Source organism: Fukomys damarensis, unplaced genomic scaffold (genome assembly GCF_012274545.1).
Source record: "Fukomys damarensis isolate Sample0158 unplaced genomic scaffold, DMR_v1.0_HiC HiC_scaffold_13, whole genome shotgun sequence".
Classification (NCBI taxonomy): domain Eukaryota; kingdom Metazoa; phylum Chordata; class Mammalia; order Rodentia; family Bathyergidae; genus Fukomys; species Fukomys damarensis.
Genome location: NW_022900925.1, coordinates 38,990,274 through 39,008,437, shown reverse-complemented (window position 1 = coordinate 39,008,437; position 18,164 = coordinate 38,990,274). Strand labels below are relative to the sequence as shown.

The following is an 18,164-nucleotide window of genomic DNA, read 5'->3' as shown; positions in this document are numbered from 1 at the left end:
TTTTTTTTTTTTTTTTTTTTTTTCTTCCCAAAAGTTGAGTTTTTCCATACCGGCGATTAGACCCCAGAGCCTTTGCACTGAGTTACCTTCTAAGCCTCTTTTTAAAAAAATTTGAGGCAGGGTTTTGGTAAGTTGCCTAGGCTAGCCTCGAACTTGTAGTCCTGCCTCAGCCTCCCAGAGGGCTCAGATTACAGGTGTGCACCACCACACCTGCTTGTTTCTGTCTCTTTACACTGATTAGTTAGAAACATTAATGATACCACGAAATAAAACAAGGATATTTATTTTTCCTGTCTCTTAATTTTAAAAACTCTTTAATTTTTGAACATTATTTTCATCCCAAAAACCTATTATTTTTAAATAACATAGCTCTTTGTTAAAATGTCTAAACTTGTCATTATTGTCAGCATTTAATATTTGTGTTTAAGTGTACCTCTTTTATAGGGGTTCTGTTGAGTTGTGGGTAAAACTTGATTGGAGATAAAACTCAGAGGGAATCCTAATCTTAGTCAAAACAAGCCCCTCTCCCCGTTTAAGAAACATAGCATCTTTCCTGAAGGAAAATAATGAGGCAAGTTAGGGAAAGAGCCTTGAACTTTAGTTTTATTTTTAAACCTGTGACATAGTAAAGGTTCAACATATATATATTTATGTTCCTAATTAGGTTGGTGTTGTATTTGTGTGTGTGTTTAGATGTTTACAGAAATTTACACAACTTGGGGTGTTCGACATTTTTCTTCCACAGCAGTTGGCCCATATTAGCTAAGCAGCCATGATCTGGTTTGTATTGCACGGTCTGCCTTTTTAAAATTTCTTCTCTTAGGGTTTCTTTCTCCCCACCTCCCCTTCTCGTTCTATCCTTCTGGTCCAGTGAACACTGCATACAGTACCTTCTGTCTCAATGTGCTGGCATGATGCTAGACTCAGGCATGGCCCTAACGGTGACGCATGTGATAATGCTGCAGAGGGAGAGACACACCGGGTGGAAAGGCCAGTCCGTGTGCTGCCTCCAGGGCCCAAGGCCACGCCCACCCACCCAGTTAACTCAGGTTTGCACTTTGCTCCTCATCACCTCAGGGCTTATTACAAGGCAGAGCTTTACAGTGAAATTGGTAGCTAAAAATCAGTGTCTTGTATTTGAAAATAATCTAATTTTTCTATTTTTATTTAATTTTGTTCCTTTGGATCAAAGTTGAAGAACAGCCAGCCAGCAGCAAAGGCCCAGAGCCATACCCTGTGCAACTCAAGGCTGGTGAGCACCTTAGACAGCTGCAGGTCTGTACGCACCTGACCTGACTGTGGCAGGGGATTTAAGTAGCCTGGACTGCAGTGTATCATCCTGCTCTACTCAAGGAGATGTTTTTAAAGTCTCTGAGTGATATTTAATAGTTTGAAGCTGCCTTCCAGGGGCACGTTAAGTTTTTTCAAAAATTCATTCCTACTGAGGCTAATGCTGTTTTACCTCACACTGCCCATGCTGGTTTTAGACAGCACACTGTCAAGACATTCTGGTTGGGCAGTCTCATTGGGCAGGTCCCGTATTTATTAAATGCTCTGTCTTCTCTTCTTAAAATAGCAGATGGTATAATAATCTGATTGGATATTTAGTTTTTTAATAAACGTTCACAGATATGTAACATATTATTTATACTTCTAGTAAAAATTACTCATGAAGCACATAAATGTACGTACCGTCTGGGATGCCATAGTTTAGGTGTAGACTGGTAGCACCCCCAGCCTTCATTGTGTTAGATAGATGTGGACTCACACAGTGAGGGAGGGTCTTATTTCTGCTGCCTGATCATTTGGGAATAAAATAAAGTTTTAAAAGAAACTCCCGCAGTGATTGGCATTTTAGAAAAGTATCTTGCCCTCCCCTCAGCAGAAACAGTCCCTGTTCCCAGCGATGCCCAGCAAACAGTAACCACACTGACTCTGGCCGGCTGGCTGGCTGTGTAAGCTGTGTGGGTCAGGGAAGTGGGGTTGCTTCTCATGCAGAAAGAGTCCCTGCTGAATTAAGATCTTTCTCTGCAGCAATATCTATCAAGAGGCGCTGACTGTTTTGCTACAGCATGCAACTCAAAAGTGGCTGGAAATACTCAGCTTTGGGAGTCTACAGATCATTTCAGGAGCTAAAGGTCTAGTCTTCTTTTTTAGCCAAGGTAATCTGCAGCAGCTGGTAGCCATGGGAGTCTCTGCACAGGTTTGTGCCAAGAGTATGCTCGTGTGAGGGTTCTTGTGAGTACAGGGCTCAGGCCTTCCATGTTGCAGTAAGGCACTTTTGATGCATACCACCAAGGCGGGAAATGAGACTGGAGATGCAGCCATGCGCTGTGCTTCTAGCGAGCCTGGAGTTTCAGTGAGACGTCAGCAGGTATTTTAGCTTCAGTGGGCAAATGGTGACAACACTTCAAAATCCAATGTTTGTGAAGGATTTAATATTTGGTGCAAAGTCTCAGTTTCCCTTCTTTATTCCAACCATACAAATATCCTTCAGTGAAATTTCTAGTCAAGATTAAGAAAGAATCTCCTGACCGCCTGATTGTCTGCATTAAAGTGAAAGTGCAGAGTGGTTAACTTTCTGGCAGTGTAAGGGGAGTAAGTAAGCTGAGCAGTTTGCCGCTGAAGCTCCTCTCTACCTTTGTTTTGAAACAGTCTCCCTGAGTTGCCTAGACTGGCCTCAAACTTGACATCTTCTTGTGGGTGTATGATCCACCACACCTGGACACAGCTGTAGTTTTTGTGTCTTTGTACATGTATTTAGTGCAGTGCTGGGGTCCAACCAGGGCCTGACACAGGATAGTTGAGTACACTGCCACTGAGCTGCAGCCCCAGCCACTTGTTTGAGACGGAATTTTGCTAGGTTGCTGGACTGTCCGCAATCCTGTGATCCATGAGCATCACCCTCCAGGTTGGCTGGGATTATATGCGTACACCACTGTGTCTGGCTACATTTTATCCTTTAAGAAACAAAAAACCCCCCTTTTTTAACTTGAACTTTAAAAGTCCTTGTTGCTTTATGAGATTTTTAGATCTCCGCATTATAATTTTGACTTCCATATACTTAAAGGTAAAATGTCTCGAAGACAAAGCTAAGCCACAGTGCAGCTGAGGGTTCCATTGCAGTCGCTGGTGTTGGTGGCATGCCTGGTCCTTAGGACCCTTTCTCAGCAAGGAGACAAGGGATCAGGCAGAGGGCAGCACCACAGCTGAGACCCAGAGTGCGCTGTCACCTCCACACATCCAGGTACCACTGGCCATTAGGTGGTTTTTATTGTAAAACCCTGGCTTCATGGCTGTCAGTTGATTGATAGATTTTAAAAATTAGGTAAGTTTTCAAATTCTAGGGCTCATATTTAGTTGCACACCTAGAGATGGAGAAGCATAGTTGGGCTTTTGTCACATTGCATATCTGTTCAGATCTGTGGACTCCACTAGTTCCAAATGTAACTCTGAGATGCTGATTTGACACTTAGCAGTGACCATACGTGGCCTGCACTATAAATAGCGTGCTTCTTAGAGCTGAATGGTGTAGCATCACTCTGGCTTTTCCCTCCGGTCTTCATTGTGTCATCTGTAGTGAGCTATAGAGTTTTTGTTTTGGGAGTTTTTACAACTTGTCATTTGCATGGGTTCACCTAGTAGCATTTGGTTCTTGCTTATAGAATCTTTAGTACACAATCAGCAAAGCTTACAATCCACTCAAGAGACATTTTTGTCACTGTCAAATTGTGTAAACAATGTGGCTGTCAACTAAAAGAAAATCCAGTGTGGAGCTGGTGCTCGTCTAGTCACTGACGTACTTGTAGTATATTTTTCTTGAGACAACAATATTCTTCCTCCTGCTATAAAATTTGGGAGTTGACCCCATACAATAAAGTAAGTTTTCAGGTGTGTTTTGCAGGCCCCTGCCATACACGGTGTTGCCGTTGCCAGAATGATGCTCTTTACGGTGGATCAACAGCTGGAACAGAAACATTGCAGGGAAAGCTTTCTACTTGATATTTAATTCATAAATAAAAAGATTGAGGAATAGCTGAAATAGTTACTGGGGTGTTTGCTTGCTGGTGTCATGTTTTCAGCATATGGGTAGTTGTTTAGAATGCACATTTCTTGCTTCAAAGATCTTCCCATTTGAAAAGTCTCCCTCTTACATGAGTGGAGAGGAGCAGAGGTTGGAAATGCAGCTTTTTAACTGCACATTCAAATTTAGAAACAGAAGGCCAGCTGAAATAATTTAGTCCTGCTGGAAAAAAATGGGGATTTTTCAGCCCAATCTCATGATTTGATCACAATTAGAAGAAGCTCCTTTCCAGCCAGTGAGTTTTTACAGAGCTCCCACTTGGGATCTGAGTACTGAGTGTGACTGAGTCACGTGGAAACCCACCCTTTGCTTAGCAGCCCAGGGGAAGGTCATCCCTTATAATTCATCTAAAGGAGTATTTAGGTAAATAGTCCACCATTGCCATGCACCTTTGTTGCAAACTGGACTTTTTTTTTTTTCATTAAGTTTGTTGGTACATTTAAAGCAAACAGTACAGTTACATTTATCATTGGGATCTTGTATCTTTACATGATATATCTTGGTTCTTGTTTTTAAACCTGACTAGTTTTTAAGACAATCACCAAAAAAAAAAAAAGGTCGTGCACGGTGGTACCTGCCTGTAGTTCGACCACCCTGGGAAGCTGAGGCAGGAGGATAACAAATTCAAGCTCAGCCTGGGCAATTTAGCAACTTAGTAAGATCCAGCCTCAAATAAAAAGTAAAAAAAGAGGGCAGGGGTTGGGGATGTGGCTTAGTGCAAAGGCCCTTGGTTCAATCCACTAGCAACACACACACATACCCTTTATCTAGTGAAGTATACCTTTGGTTCTATGAGATTATAATTAAGCCCCAAATTACATATTTATTTAAAGACAAAAACAAAATGTTTTTTTAGTCAGTTTTTGTTGTTTGAAATGAATGAGGTCTTGTATTGCCCACTTGGTCTTGAACTCCTGGCTCAAGTGATCCTCCTTTCTCAGCCTCCCATAGCTGGGACTATAGTCACGCACTGTTACACTGTGCTGATTTTTGGTATTCTTATAGTGACTATTAGTTTTGTTTAAGATTTTTTTCCTCATAGTTTAGAAGTCAAGTTGGTGCTCACTGCCTGTAATTCTGTCTAGATTTCTGTTAGAGCCGTGAGTTCCTTTGTGCCAATTTCCTGTGATAGCATCCATGCAAGTTCACAGCCCCAGGCAGAGAACATTGATTATCATTTTCTGCAGGCTAGTGATTGACCATGCAGGTTTGGGGATCATTTAGGGTAGAGCTGCTTTGGTGGGTGTGTGCGCTTTTCTGGCCTGCTCACTTCTTGGGGAAGGGCTGCCTAAGGGGGTCACCAGGGCTCCTAGAGCAGGTTACTGTTACTGTGTAGCGGCTGCCGAGGTTCATCCTCTGCAGAGCGCACTAGAGAGCCTGAACCTAAGCTTCAGGGAGAACACCACACTGTTCTGTCTGGGCGCTTTCTCCGGCAAAGGTGACAGCCATCTTCTTGAGTGGGTTTGTTAGGTGTGCTGATGTGTACGGCCCTTGGTTTTTCTCTTCCCTCCCTTTAACATTGGCTTTCCTTCCACTGTTGTCAGTCACCACTCGCTGCTCTCGACTCTCGTGAATTTACTTATGCTTTCACGCTCCTTTAATGACTACTTTACTTGCAAGCAGTGAATTGAAAACAAGACAAAAAAAAAAAAAAGACCATTAGTGATCGGACAGTTTCTTACTTTGTGTTACATTTAACTGTTCTTTTGACAGCCCAGTTTTTAAAGCCAGGTTCGTATGGAAATGCTTTCACTCCACTTGCACTGCTTTTGGAAATAGCATACTGCTTCATCTGTCTGTTTATTTTAGTGCATTCATGATTTAACACAGTCAGCATAATGTCTCATCTCCACCTAGCCAGAGGTGGCATGTTCTTTTAATGAACAGCAAAAACAAAAGTGCACAGCAAAACGAAGGCGGACAACAATTTTTGTCAGCATTGTTTAATATCTAAGACTCTCAGTGTCAGATGTAGTTACAGCATTCGTCTAGTGGTAGTTTAAAAATAGTGGAATCAACTTACTTAGTCTTTTCCAGAGTTTTAGTAGTAGAAACTTTGAGATGTAATAAAGACTTTATGTCAGGTAAGTTTATTTTCATACTAGGAAAATAAGGGCCTCTTTACCATTCTTTTTTCTGCTGAAATTACTTATATAATGAAACTTTTCATTTTTATTTTTTCTGATGCTGGGATTGGGCCCCAGGACCTCGTGAATGAATGATAGAAGTGCTGCCATTGAGCTACATCCCCAGACTCTTAATTTTTAAAAGAATAATAGTTATTCATAAGTAGACAGATTCAGTACTGGCTAGAGCATGCTTTTTCCTGGAAATGCATGGGAGAAAGGAAGTAGCAACGAGTGTTGGTTTAAATTTCTGTGATATCTAATAATGTGAGAGTCATCACTTTTGGTGTTTCTGATTCTTTCAGTTCTATAGTTTGCCTCCATTTTTTGTTTTAAAAAAGGCATCTTATCTCCCTCATACTTCAGTAATCAGCTGCTCAGCCCAGTTTTGTAGTTTGCATGCTGACATAAACTTGTCTATTTAAAGACCAAGCCCAGGGCCAGGGATTTAGCTCAGTGGTTCCGGCACCTGCCTCGCAAGCAAAAGGACCTGAGTTCGACCCCCGGTACCAAAAATAAAATAAAATAAAAACCAAGCCCAGAGGATGGGGCGCTTCTAACTACCTATAAGAGGTGATAGAAAATATTATATAAATATTTTTTGTTGTTGTCTGACTACAAGGAACATTCGATCATTAAATATGGAGCTGGATGATAAACACCTTAACATGAGATTTGATTTTAATGAAAGATTTGTGGTTTTGTTATCTTTATAAATTAATTTCATGTAATATGAGAATTCAAATGGTGATATTAAATTAATACTATAAGTATGTGCTAAACACTGTGTGTGTGTGTGTGTGTGTGTATAGATACACACACACACACACACACACACACACACATACCCCACCCCTTGTGGGTATTGAACACAGGGCCTTGCGCAGATTAGGCAAGCATTCTATCACTGAGCTACACCCCAGCCCTGTGTTTTCAATTTTTAAATACTTTATTTTTGGGGGCAGGCAGGGATTTAGTTCAGCGGTTCGGTGGCCTGCCTTGCAAGCGCAAGCACAGGAGTTCAATCCCTGGTACCAAAAAAATAAATAAATAAAATAAATACTTTTTTTTTTTGATGAGTAGCATCATTTTCTTCTGACAGTTAATGGTTATTTGAGTTTCTTCTTGGTACTTCACAATATAAAAACAAACCAAAATAAAAATAAAAAGCAGAGAGTTTTGACAGAGTGCTGTAAAAGTTCCTGACCTCAGGACCCTTTACACAAAAGCTGACTTTATTATTGTTTCTGGTGTCTTCTTATAACTTCCCCTGGATCAGCTGTTCCTGCATTCAGCTGGGAAGATGAGACCTTATGTGTGTTGGTTCCCTGTGTGCACTAACGGTTCTTACTGTAACTTATGCCAGGCCTGTTCCATTCTAACATCTTAGCATTTTTGTTAGACTACATGTTGAAATGCATCACTCAGTCTGTGCTTGAGCTCATTTTTTTCTGTTTAGTCAATTTAATTTTTTGTTTTACTAACCTCACTGTTTTTTCAGTTTAATATTGGCTGCATGCTAGTTAATATTTATATTTTATATATTTATATGTTTAAAACCAATCAAGTCTAGACTGGATTTTGCTGATTGTTTTTTCATTTCTAGTGGTGGGGCAGTCTTACAACTTACTTTGTATCATGAAAGCCTGACACATAAACAAAATAACTGAATACAATGTAGATTTTCTTTTTTTAAAGAAAAATCTTAAAAGTGGGCCTGTCTAGGTGGTGGATACTTTGTTTAAGTACCTTGATTTTATGCTTTTTAATGTTAGTTTGGAATTTTCATAAATGTATACTTTCCCCTTTTCCTTCCCCTTTTTGCTCCCTTTTAAAGTGTTATGTACAAAAGTTGCCCAGCACACCATCAGAAAGGACTCTCTACCCATATATTCTTCCCATATAAAATACTAGCCAGCATTTCTTTTTACATTAACGTCCCCTTTGTTGGGCAAATTTACCTTGTTATAGCATCTTTTTTTGCATGCATATGTGTAGATTATCTCTTGCCCATCACCTGTTAAGTGTCACTAGGAAGGGAAGAATATATTATTGGAATATTTTTGGTTTGTCTCTCTGTTCTGTCTGTCAGGATAATATTGGACATCGCTTACTCCAGAAACATGGGTGGAAGCTGGGCCAGGGATTGGGAAAATCTCTTCAGGGTAAGTTTTTAAATTTACAAACAAAAAAAGGAAACAATGTTGGTGATGCAAATCTTGTACTTGAATTTATCTGTTGTGTTTTTTAAAAACTGTTTGGGTTTTCCCCCCACCTGACCCCTTCTAGAATAGTTTCCTCCTGTTTTAAGTGGTTATATGTAGCCTCCTAGGTGCCAGTAATCTGCAGGAGTAATTGCTGTCTCATTAAACATGCAGGCCAAATACTCTGTGTATGCAGTGTGTTTAGATATTCTGTGTGTGTGGAGGTGGTGGGTGGGTGCAGTAAAAGAATGCAGTTGTGCCTTTCAGTGATAGGGACTGTGGCTTTAGGATTGTGGAGAGAATCATTCAGCAGCAGAGTTTAACTTTTGTCTTTCTGAAGCTGGCCATTTCTCTGGCTCTTTTCTTCTGTGATCAGATTCATGGAGTGGTGGAGAGAAAACCTACGTGAAACATGAAAACAGAGGTGTCCTTAGTTCCCCAAGCAGAGGGCTTGTTTCTCGGGGTCAGATCAGGCTTTAGAAGGTGTACAGCTTCAAGTTTCTATCACATTTATCTTTTCTTGTGGCTGTACTCGTTATCTGGGTGAAAAGAAAATACCAGCATTTCTGTTTCTGAGTTCTTGCTAGTTGGAAAACAACTGACCATATCCACTTTCAGCTCTCTCAGGTGGGAGAGCAGGTGCTTGTCTTGGGTGTGAGTGACAGGGCGCAGTGCTCTGCCTCTGACTGTGGGGGCTGTAGGGAGGTGGATGTGCTGGTGATGGCCAATTCTTTGCATTTTGGAAGTGAGATTCCAGTATGAATGAGAGGTTTCAGCAGTACAGGTGTTGAGAGGAACAAGAGGACATGAATAAAATATGATGGTTTAGTCATTAAACTTTTGCCTTCAAAGTTCTGCAAATTGTATTCTCTGGTGACATGCAGGAAGCTGGTTCTCACTGTCTGTCTATCTACTGTCTAATGCCTCCCCTATTCGAGCATCTGAACACACTGTTGTTTGCTGCTCTTTATTCGGGCACACGAGGTGGGGGCGTCTCACTCAAGCCCTTCTGATTGCATCTCAGAATCACGTTGAGCAGCAGACTTAAGCAAGAGCACAGAGAGACAGTAGTAGACGTCTGTCAGATAGCTGCCCGCCTATCTGTCTGTGCTGTCTATGTGTATATTCTATACGTATGTATACATACATGTCTGCATGTACATTCTGTGTGCATATGTTTAAGAAGGAAGAGGTAAACAGATACTCAGCTACAAATGACTAAAACAACTTTTTAAAAAAATTCCAATTTTGCTTCTCAAAATTTTGAGCTCCTTGAAAAGAATTAGGCTTTATCCATATTTTATTTCCATCTCTGTGGTCCCAGGCACATAGTAAATACTAACTCATTAATCTATTCATGTGAAAACAACACACACACACGCACACATACACAAGGAAAGTTTTAAGCCTACTTAAACGATTTGTCCTTGGTTGTGTGTGTGTGTGTGTGTGTGCGCGCGCGCGCGCGCACGCTTTTGATATATGAGACTTGAATTCAGTGCCTCTCACATGGTGTCACGTGGTGGTATATTCCCAGCCTTTTTCTTTTGTGGCTTTAATAAAAACACAAAACAAAATTTACCGTCACATACGTCTTTCTCTCTCTGTCTCTGTGTCTCTCTGGCTGCTGGGAGCCGAAGCCAGTCCTAGCATGCACCCCAGTCCTCTGATGAGCTGCACCAGCTGCCCACCGTCACACCCATCCCATCCCCAAGTTTCTGCTTACAGTTTGGTGGTGTTGAGTGTGTGCGTTGTTGGGGGGAGATTTACCTCTTAAATGGCTAGTGCACTTCCTTTATCCTTAGAAAAGATGGAGCCATAGTCTGTTTCCAATACTGAGGGCTGAGTTTGCACATTTTTTGTTTTTTTATTTTTTAATTTTTGGAGGCAGGGTCTCTCTATGTAGTTGAGACTGACCTGGAACTCACTATGTAGCCCAGGCTGGTCTCGAACTCACAGCGATCCTTCTGCCTCAGCCTTCCGAGTGCTGGGATTACAGGTGTGCGCCACGACACCCAGCCTGAGTTTGCTTTTTAATAACTTGTTTCTTAGTGTCCGCAGCAGTGGGCTTGTCTCTCCCCCACAGCTCTTTGTGGGATTCGCCTGTGGCTTGACTTAGAATACAGCTGCACTTGTGGTACGCTGAGGCAGGCTATGACAGCTACACTGTACTAAACCTTTGCTGCAAACAACTGCTGAGAGAGCTCTGGTTGTTGTAGTGTGGCAATAACGCCTCCTCCTGTTGTCTGTACAAAGTACCGTGTGTGATTTCTGGGCTTTACATTTACATAAGTTCGTTAAGAACTTTCAGTTCTCCCTTTCGAGTTTAGAAGACTGATATAGTGAACATGCAACCACCCACGCAAACTTAGTTATTTTCGCTAACATTTAAACCTGGCCATTTCAGCCTGTTTTTGTGAAAGCTTTAAAGGTTTGCTTACCACAGTGCTAGTCCCTGGGCCCCAGGCAGGGATCTTGTCAGGGGGAAGGGTTGGGGATAAGGGAGTGCTGTAAATTCACTTTGTAATATTTTAATTTTCGTATTTGCCTTTTGTTCTCATTGTTTATTATAAAGTACTTCAAAGTTATAGAACTTTTATATTGCAAGCCAATTATTGTTAGTGTTAAAAAATAAAAGACATAAGAAAGATGCGGACAAGGTATCATCTGAAGAAGGTATCACAAAGAAAGCCCTGTTAATGAGAAATACAGACAATTGCTTATTGTGGAAACAGAGGGACATGTTTAATTCAGACAGAAGCAAGAGTGAATGATTGTGTCTGGTGGTAATTGGACTGGGTTCGGTTTTGAAGTATTTTATAACCTTTTGGCAGCTTTGAAATGTAATGGAGTGTAGTTCAAAATCTTTATTTTGCGACCAAATACGTCTAGTCAGCCAGTATAGCCCAGAAATGGTGCCTGAGTTTCCTTTGCTGTAGAGTCTTAAGTGCCGCTTGATGATTTGTTTGTATTTTTATCTCTAACAAAAATTCAGCCCCTAGAAAAAAATGAGTGGGGTCTGATATAATTTCATATCTCATCGAAATATATAGACAGCCAGCGTACTTCCTGAGCTAAGGAAGGTGCTAATTGTGCTGGCTGGCCAGAAAGAGCCCATGCATGGGGCTGTGAGTGATCCGTGACTCTGCTCTGCAGGTTCATTTCCAGCCCACTCAGCTCTGCTTTGGTTTTGTTTTGTTTTCCACTTCGTGTTTTGCTTTGTTTTGAAACAGGATCTTACTATGTAGTTCAGACTGGCCTTGAGCTCCTGCAGCCCTGGCCGCTCTGAACTCGTGATCCTCCTGCCTCAGCCTCCCAAATGTTGGAATGACAGGCGTGCGCCACCACATCCAGCTAGTTGTGCTTTTTTTTTTTTTTTTTTAACTTGGGTGACCTCCAAAGTTCAGACCAGAGACCATGTTTTCTACATGTTTTACACTTGTGCCTGCCTGCTCCTTTCAGGTACAGATTTAACAAATCAATCCAGATATCTAATTGATGTACTGCTTCAAGCTCTCCGAGCATAGGGGCTCTCATTTATTTTTGTGTGAAAGTACTTGGTGCCAGGTATGAAGGCAGTGTTAGCATTTTGGAAACCTGTGATGTAAGTTTGAGTTAAGTGCTACGTTGCTATTTAAGTAAAGGGAAAAGTTACCATCACTGAATTATTTCCCTCAGGAATAAATACGAAGTATAATCTCTGCCTGCCTTTTCATGTAGTGGTCATAGGGATGAAGCCACCTCACAAGAAGTGTAAGACTGTAGCCAGGCATAGTGCCCCACACCTGTAATCCCAGTCTTCTGGGCAGGAGGATCACAAGTTCAGGCTCAGCCTTGATAATTTAGTGGCTTACTGAAATTCTGTTTTAAAATAAAATACTAAAAGAGTTGGGGACATAGCTGATCGTGAAGATTTTGGGTTCAGTTGCCAGTAATGCAAAAATTAAGTAAAATAAATAAAAACAAACATGCTATATAAGTGGTTACTGTTAACACTGCTATTGTATAGTATATATTTAAATTAATTTTAACGGAATTTGAGATAATCTAGTTTTAGGCCTTAGAAACCTGAACAGGCCTCGGATTTAGCTCAGTGGCACTGCGCCTGCCTCTTAAGTGCAAGTCCTAAATTCAATCCCCGGTACCAAAAAAAAGCCAAAATCAGACATGTCTTATTTGTGTGTTATAGTTAGAACTGGCATCTGCCTTTCTTAGTGGCACGTAAGGTAGTTGTTTTATGGCTAGGCATTATGGGTCTGAAGAGTGAATACTAAGACGGTGTAATGGGAAATGCTGCTGCCCTCAGAATGTAGAGCAGCTTCTGAGGTCATCCAGAGAGAAGCAGCACAGCGCAGGTGGTGCGGGGCACACCTGAGTCCCAGTGACTGGGAGGCAGTGGCTGGCCGCTCTGGGCAACAAAGTGTCTCTGTCCCCAAAATAAGAACCAGGGGCGGGCAGCCCCTGAGGATGTTGCTGGTGCAAGCCTGGTTCAGGCCCTGCTGTACAGTGAGAAGTGGGGTGCGGAGCAGTGCCTCTGTGGTGGTAGCCATGTGTGTTATGGGGGACATCTATAGACACAAATGCGCTTGCTGCTTGAAATCAGTATTTTGTTCCTGAAAATCAGAAATTCTGTGTGAAAATATCACTGGAATCTGTTTCCCTTTATTTGCTTGACCATGCAGAGAAAACTCTTGGTAAAGATGATCTCTGAAGGGAATCTGAGTTGTTTTTTACTCTAATGCTTTTGAATTTGCTGTGTGTTTGTACTGCTATTAAAAGATACACAGAAAATTGTTGCCTTAGAGACAGGGAGTAGGCAAGGTGTTCAGGTTGTTCCCTTGAATTTGTGTGCATGTGGCTCGCTTTCCAGTCTAGTTTCAGCCAGGAAGCGAATGGTGAATAGAGTAGGACAGGCTGCACTGGCTGTGTCCCGTGTTACAGGGCTGAAGGAGAAGTAGGGATTCGGTACAATAGGTGAAACTATGTAGTGTCACAATTTAGACTTCGTTGTTACAATAGAATGTTGATCTTTGTTTGGTTTTTTTTGTTTTGTTTTGGTTTGGTTTTTTTGAGACAGGGTCTCACTCTGTAGTTGAGACTGACCTGGAACTCACTGTGTAGCCCAGGCTGGTCTCGAACTCATAGCGATCCTCCTGCCTCAGCCTCCTGAGTGCTGGGATTACAGGTGTGCGCCTCCACACCTGGCCAGAATGTTGATCTTTAAAACTTGGCTGACATGGGGCTGGGGCAGAGGTGGAGGACCTAAGGCACATGTGCTATGGTCAGCTGTTTGTTGTCTTTGAAAGCTCTAAACGGTTTGCTATCCTTGGGTGAGGGTCCAGGCTCGTGGTGGAGTGCTTGCCTTGCATGCAAGATGAGTTCAGTCCCTGGCACCATTGAAAAGAAAAGACAAACCACTGGGCATGGTGGTGCTTGTAATCTTAGCCCCTGGAAGGCTGAGGCAGGAGGACTGTGGTGAGTTCACAGGCCTCAAACTTGTAGTGATCCTTCTGCCTCAGCTTCCTGGGTGCTGGCACTTTCGGTGTACATACACCACCACACCAGGTCTAGCAAATTTGTCATTTTGCCTATTTTTCCTTTGAAATTTGTTTACTTTTTGGGAAAAAAAATACATTCTATGGGCCAAATGCTGATCTAGAATCTAGATTCCCCCCCCCTCTTTGTAGCAGTGGGGTAGAAGTCATGGCCTCACACTTACTGAGCAAGATCTCTACCACTGTGCTACATTTCCAGTCCCCCTTCCTTGTTTATTGTTTGTTTTGTTTGGGGTTTTTTTTTGTTGTTGTTGTTGTTGTTTTTGAGACAGGGTCTCACTACGTAGTCGAGACTGACCTGGAACTCACTATGTAGCCCAGGCTAGTCTCGAACTCACAGCGATCCTCCTGCCTCAGCCTCCTGAGTGCTGGGATTACAGGCGTGTGCCACCACGCCTGGCCCCCCTTCCTTGTTTTTGAGACAGGATATCCCTGAGTTACCCAGCTGGCCTTGAACTTGGAATCTCCCTGCATCAGCTTTCCAAATAGCTGGGGTTACAGACCTGTGCCGCCACACTTGTCCCATTTAATGAGCTAGGTATTATCGTGCTCATTTTAAGGTGAAGGAAGCAGTTTTAGAACTGTACAGCTACCAGATCTCTGCCTTTCAAGCATAAGCCAGACCTAGAAATCAGTGTTTTTACCTTTATACTTTTTCTCTTCTCAGTAAAGGTTGATACAGAAAGTAGAGTGGGGTTGGATTCCCTGAATCACACAGCAAGGCTGGAAGGTGTGAAAGGTTCTTCATTATGACAGAGCAGTTCTGATCTGGGGAGCTGAGCTGCTTCCTGCTGAGTGGGCCTGAAGATCCTCACATTTGCAAAGGAAAGCACAGTTTTAGTAATTCAGAATCAGATTTAGTGTAGGGTACAGTTTCTGTTAAGTCTCTGATCTTTTTTGTGTTTTTGTTGTTTTGAGACAGGAACTCCCTATGTATTACAGGCCGGTCTGGAACTTGAAGCAAACCTCCTGCCTTGTCTTCCTCAGTAGTGGGATTACAGGCGTGCAGCACCCTGCATGAGTGCTCTTGCTTTTTGTGAGACAGGGTCTCACTGAAGCCTAAGGTTGACTTCGACCCATGATCATCCTGCCTCAGTCTACTGAGTGGTAGGAGTCTAGGCTGTGCCACTGTGACCAACTGGCCTTTGGCCTTCTACATGGAATTTAGTTAATGTAAACAAAAAGATGAAGCTCAGTTAGCAAATAGAATTAGAATTGGCAGTCTACACGAAGAGGTCTGGATTTTAGGACTAAAACAGAGACTGGGAGGCAGCAAAAGGAGGGGCAGGAGTGGTGAACTGATGACAGGACTGCTTGTTTCTCATGATAGATCACATTTAAAGGCAAATCAGAAGACATTTAAGTATGTGCGAAGTTCGCAGCAGAATAATTAGAAGAGATAAAATTTTCAAGTACACAGTTAGAGTAGATAAAAGTAGAAGGCCATTTTATTCGGCAGTACTGAGGATTGAACCTAGGACCTTGGCACTGAGCCACGTTCCCAGCCCTTTAATTTAATTTTTTTTTTTTTTTTAATCTGAGACAGGTACAAGGTCCCGAGTTTGATCCCTGGTACCAAAAAAAAAAAAAAAAAAAAAAAAAAAAAAGACTGAAGCAAAGTCTTGCTGAGTTGGTTCAGCTAGGTTCAGACTTGGAATCTTTCTGCCAGAGTGCTGGGCTGACAGGCACGCGCTGCCACACCTGGCTTGTTTTTTCCTGAGAGTGCTTGTCTTTGAGCTCCCGGATAGAACCTGTGGTGAGACCTGCTCCTGCTCAGAGCTTGCCAGGCACTGCGGAGATGTAGATTCTCTTAAGGGCTTAGAGGAAGGGACACGCAGGCCATATTCCAGAGGAGAGTCATAGGGGCTAGAGAAGCCCGTGTGTGGGGCACAAGGTGGCTGGCTGCCTTCTGAGAGTGGGTGTGTCTGGGTGGACAGGGAATGTCCTCTGTGCACTGTGTTTCATACGCTTCTGTAGGGGAAGCGTCCTCCAGTGTACGTGCGTGTGCACATGCATGAGTGGTGGTGCTGGCGACCGAGCACAGCAGGTGCCCTGCTGCTGACTTATATTGCCAGTCTTTCATTGTTTAGTATGGGCTGGCCTCCATCTTGTGATGCTCCTGCCTCAGCCTCCCAGGCCTGCTCTGCCACACCCAGTGCATGCTCTTCACGCAGGCGAGGTGGAAGTAAAATGCACTGTGGTCAAGAGCCGGGTATTTAGCTCAGTGGTTCCTCTGTGTGCCTTGCAAGCGCAAGGTCCTGCGTTCCAAAAAAAGTTTTTTTTAAGGGAGGGCAGGTAGCTGACTCATCTCTCTGGACAGATAAGTTGGTGCTGAGCAGTACAAGAATTGTACTATAGAATTGAAATGCACAGTAGATATTCTAGCCCAAAATATTTATTTATTTATGTTTGTTTGTTTGTTTGTTTATTAGTTTATTTATTTAAGACAGGGTCTTGCTATGTAGAGCAGGCTGGCCTCCAACTCATAGCGGTCCTCCTGCCTCAGCCTCCCAGGTGCTGGGATTACAGGCGTATACCACCACACCCAGCCAAAAAAGAAAAAATGAAAAATTTGCAATAGTTCTGAGTGGCATAGATTAGGATTTATTAGATTTATTTATTTATTACAGTATCAGGGATTGAGCTACGTCCCCAGTCCTTTAAGTTTTACTTTTGAGACAGCGTCTCACTAAGTTACTAAACTGCAGCTTCCCAGAGCACTAGGATTACTGGTGTGTTGCCATCAAGAATGGCTTTTTCTTTTTTTGTTTTTTTGGGTTTTTTTTAACTTTCTATTATTTTTTATTGAGTGTAATTGATGAATAAAATAATATGTGTTTAAGGTGTACAACAGCATGTTTTGAGATGCATATATACTATGCAACGATTATTACCAAGTCAGCTAACATTCATCATGTGTTTATAACAGTTCTTAATTTTCTTTACCTAGAGAAATAATAACAAATAAAATCATGTTTTTCAGCAAGAAACAAAAAATGTACCCAGCATCTCACTCTGAGACAGATTAAAAGTTATATGAACATCATTCTAGATAATTTCTTGACATCTCTATTAAAGCATTTTTAAGACAAAAACATTGTCATCCCTGATACCAAAAAGCAAAACATTGTTAGCGTCATGTGTACTGTTCTATAACTTGCTGTATTACTTTTTTTTTTTTTTTGGTACCGGGGATCGAACTCGGGTCCTTGCGCTTGCAAGGCAGGCCACCGAACCACTGAGCTAAATCCCCGGCCCTCTTGCTGTATTACTTCATGTTGTATAGCAGATACGTGTCCCCTCAGTACACGCATGTCAGTGTGGTCTCTTAGTGATAGGAGGTGTTATGTTACAATAAAGACAGTTGTGTGAATCCCTCTCAGAATACTCTCTTGCTTCAGTCCCACGCATCCTATTCTTCTTGCGCCTTTCGGAAGCAGCTCTGGAGTCCTCTTTTGTGAGTGTCTTTATAAGGTGTGATAAAAAATACAGGGAATGCTGCTGCCCAATGCCACCCAACAGAGAGGCCGGCTCCGAAAAATATTGGAGTGCCCTTGTCCACTTTATTCACCAGGTCTGGTTACCGCACTACTTCTGGCTCATCCCCAAAGTGAGAATGACCATGAAAGATAAATGCTTTGGGGCCAGGGCTCAGTGGTGCTACCGCCTGCCTTTAAAGCAGAAGGACCTGAGTTTGATCCCTGGTACCAAAAACACCTAAAAACAAACAAGAAAAGATAAATGCTTTGAATTGATTCAGGACATTGAGACAGCCACAGCAGCACAACTAGAGACCCTCAGGGAAGAGGACTTCAGAGCTGCTGCAGAAAGGGGAAAGGACAACATGTTTTGTTTGTCGCTAAAAAATATGATTTTATTTGTTATTATTTCTCTAGGTAAAGAAAATTAAGAATTGTTATAAACATATGAATGTTAGCTGACTTGGTGGTAATCATTGCATAGTATATATGCATCTCAAAACATGCTGTTGTACACCTTAAACATGTGGGATGAGTGTGATTGAAGTGAGAGGGGATTTTGAAAGAGATTAATGGCAATGTATTATTACTGTAGTAATTTTTAAAAATGTAACCATTTGCTGTAGTTTTTGATCAAACTGTGTATAATTAATGATTTTTTTTCTGCCCCCATTTTTACCCCTTCCTCCTTTCCTTTTGTCTGATGGTCTCTCTTT

At 42.1% G+C, this 18,164-nt stretch overlaps 1 protein-coding gene across 1 annotated transcript in view; it reads left to right on the top strand.

Moving 5' to 3' along the window:
• Gpatch8 (G-patch domain containing 8) overlaps window positions 1–18,164 on the top strand; it is a 56,506-nt gene that overhangs the window by 859 nt on the left and 37,483 nt on the right. Inside the window, exon 2 of the mRNA XM_033763146.1 lies at window positions 8,303–8,375. The gene's annotated coding sequence lies outside the window, so the exon portion shown is untranslated. The remainder of the gene's footprint in view (window positions 1–8,302; window positions 8,376–18,164) is intronic.